General features: G+C 36.1%; 1 long non-coding RNA gene across 1 annotated transcript; it reads right to left on the reverse strand.

Moving 5' to 3' along the window:
• Positions 1-257: 257 nt before the first annotated feature.
• LOC136814178 (uncharacterized) lies at positions 258-2,756 on the reverse strand. The gene is made up of 3 exons (XR_010847602.1): positions 2,687-2,756; positions 2,048-2,099; positions 258-1,309 (listed from the first exon to the last, which is right to left on the reverse strand). It is a non-coding gene; the product is annotated as an uncharacterized lncRNA (long non-coding RNA).

Below are 2,756 nucleotides of genomic sequence, written 5' to 3' on the forward strand. Positions count from 1 at the left end.
AATTTGCCTGATCTTCAGAGCTTTAGCGTGTCGGATCATAGTATAAGAAAGCCGCGGCTGGAATATGTACAGCATTGTCTTTTCAGTTAATTGCTGTTTCATCTCTGTCTCCGAGCTTTATAAGAACATCAAGATGCTCAGTTTATTATTGGTAGATAGTTTTTGAAATTTTTCTCTTATTTTCCTCCACAAAAAGATTTTTGTTGCTAGATATCTTCGAGTCTGTACCCAATAGAACACTTGATCTAATTTTGGACATATTTTAGGGGTATTTGTGGAAACAATAGTTTTTCGCCAAAATTGAAATTATAAGAACTATATTCAAGATGACAACTTTCCTGTCAGTTTAAATGATAAATTTTGAAGGTGCTGGCTTGAAATTTTCACAGTATTATCTTGACGTACTTTTTCATTGATTTCTAAAAAGATTTCACTGAAATATTATGAAGGCATTTTGAGGCACCTCATTAATTTTTGAGTTCTTTCAGCCCAGCCATTTTGTGCTTGTTTAAATTTCTTAGTGTTGATTTTTCCTTTACAATGATTTTATAATACAAGTGTATTATCAAGGGCATATCATTAATGTCTAAAACGCACTGAGAAGTAAGTATTAACGACAAACCAATAAAATTTACCATTAAAGATGCTACATTACTGATTTCTTGATCAACAAATAGTCATCAAATACGACAGAGATAGAACAAGAGAAATTCAGATGTTATCATTCCAGCCGCGGCTTTCTTATACTATGGTCGGATGAAAGTTTCACCATGTGGTTACCAGATAAATTGTATGCTTATTTAACAATAAAGTATGCTATTTAGCAATAATCTCTAGTTAAAGGTTTAGAGTTTTCATAAGAAATTTACAAATTTGAAATCAGAGACGTCACAATCTGCACCATTCGTTCGCAAAAGATAGAACTTCATATCATAAAATTGTCTGGCATCATTGTTGAGTGTGTTATGTACTTCTTCGCCATCTAATTCAATTCGGTATTTATATTGACCATTTGCAATATAGTATTGGCTAATCTTGATGTTGTACGGCTTGTTGATGACCAGCCCGTATTTCAGATATTTATGGTCATGATTCGAGTTGACAGCAGATGAGATTTGAAGCATAGAATTTTCTGTGGTGACTAATGGGGAACGGATACCATAAGATTGGTTGCCACCATGGTTTGTTATAATGAAAATATCATTCCAGCCAGATTCAAAGCTATGAAAATTGACGGTGAAAGAGATTTCCCATTCGGTAGACTGCCGTGCAATGCTTGTAATAAATCCACCAGATCTGGCTTTCATTTCTAAGACAGAAAAATTTCTTTAATAGACCAGCTAAGTATGTACAATTATTTTAATGGGTTTTCCCAGAAAAAATTGGAATATGGGGGGTGGAGGATATAACAATTTTCAGTGATGAAAACCTCCCGGATAACCCAAATTACCCCCCGGACAGAGCAAGTTTACCCCCCGGACAAGGCAAATTTTTATGATTTTTCGCTACCCCCCGGACACTATATCCTCCACCCCCATGTACGGACATTTTCTGGAAGAGCCCAATATAGAAGAACAAGCTATAAAGAACATAAGGCTTCGACGACGAAAATATTAAGAACGAAAATACACAGAAAATAGGGAATAATTTAAGAACATTTTTAGGCCTAAATTCAAAAAGTTAAGAACATCCGAAGGATTAAAATCTTAGACGTTCTTATCAACAAACTTGTAAAGAGTTGTCCCCGTCTCACTAGAAATTCAGATGGCCCATAATATTGGAAGTAATATCTGCCAGCAGAATTCGAAAAACGCCAAAACAAAAAGAAAGTGCTAACCCCAATCCACCATCTGAAATGCAGAAAATTCTAAGAAGCCTTCACTTTGCTTGCATGGGAATGGTTTAAGATTTTTCTCTCTCCTTCGTCTTTTCAGAAAATATTTATTTGGCATTCCAAGAAAAAATTTGAATATGGGGGTGGATTATATAACATTTTTTGGAAATCCACCCCCATGTACAAAAATTTTTCTCAAAGAGCCTTTTTTACCTTCGATCGATATTTGTGGCTTAGCTCCATGGATATTTTCTGGTATTCCTTTCTAGAAAAATAATTCAGATTAAACATAATCAAACTCACAGCGATGTAGGGGCCGCTCACATGGTACGTACGCACTAAAGGGGGGAGGGGGTCTTCTCAAAAGCATATGCTTGCGTACTGGGGGAGGGGAGGGGTCAAAGGAAAATGTACGTACGAAGAGAAATTTTTCATAGCCTTTTTTCGCTTGTTTTTCTGTCGACTTTTACGCTTCTTATACCCATCAAGGAAAAGTTTCTTAATAAACATTGAGTTTCATGTATGAAATAAAGGTCCGAACCAAATGATTTGAATTCGAAAATTTATTCAAACGAGGGGAGGGGCGGTGAATGAAAAAGTACGTACTTACCAGGGGGTACATCCATTTGCGTACGCTTGCGTACATGGGGTGAGAAGTTACTCAATTTTCGGCATTTTAGTGCGTACGTACTATGTGGACGGCCCCGTATGCCTCTCTCCTCTCTCAGCAAAATCTTGTTATATAAGTCCCTTTTATAAAAAACACCAGTAGAAGAAAAATGCTAGCGGACACCATACTGCTTTTCTAGAAAATGGCCTTGTCCGGTCTTTTTGGACCGTATTTGTACTTACTATGCATTTATTTGTAACCTCTAAAAAAGACAAATCAACGATCGTTAAAATTGCCAGAAAAATGAAAGTT

Source organism: Clytia hemisphaerica, unplaced genomic scaffold (genome assembly GCF_902728285.1).
Source record: "Clytia hemisphaerica strain Z4C2 unplaced genomic scaffold, Clytia hemisphaerica genome assembly, whole genome shotgun sequence".
Taxonomy (NCBI): domain Eukaryota; kingdom Metazoa; phylum Cnidaria; class Hydrozoa; order Leptothecata; family Clytiidae; genus Clytia; species Clytia hemisphaerica.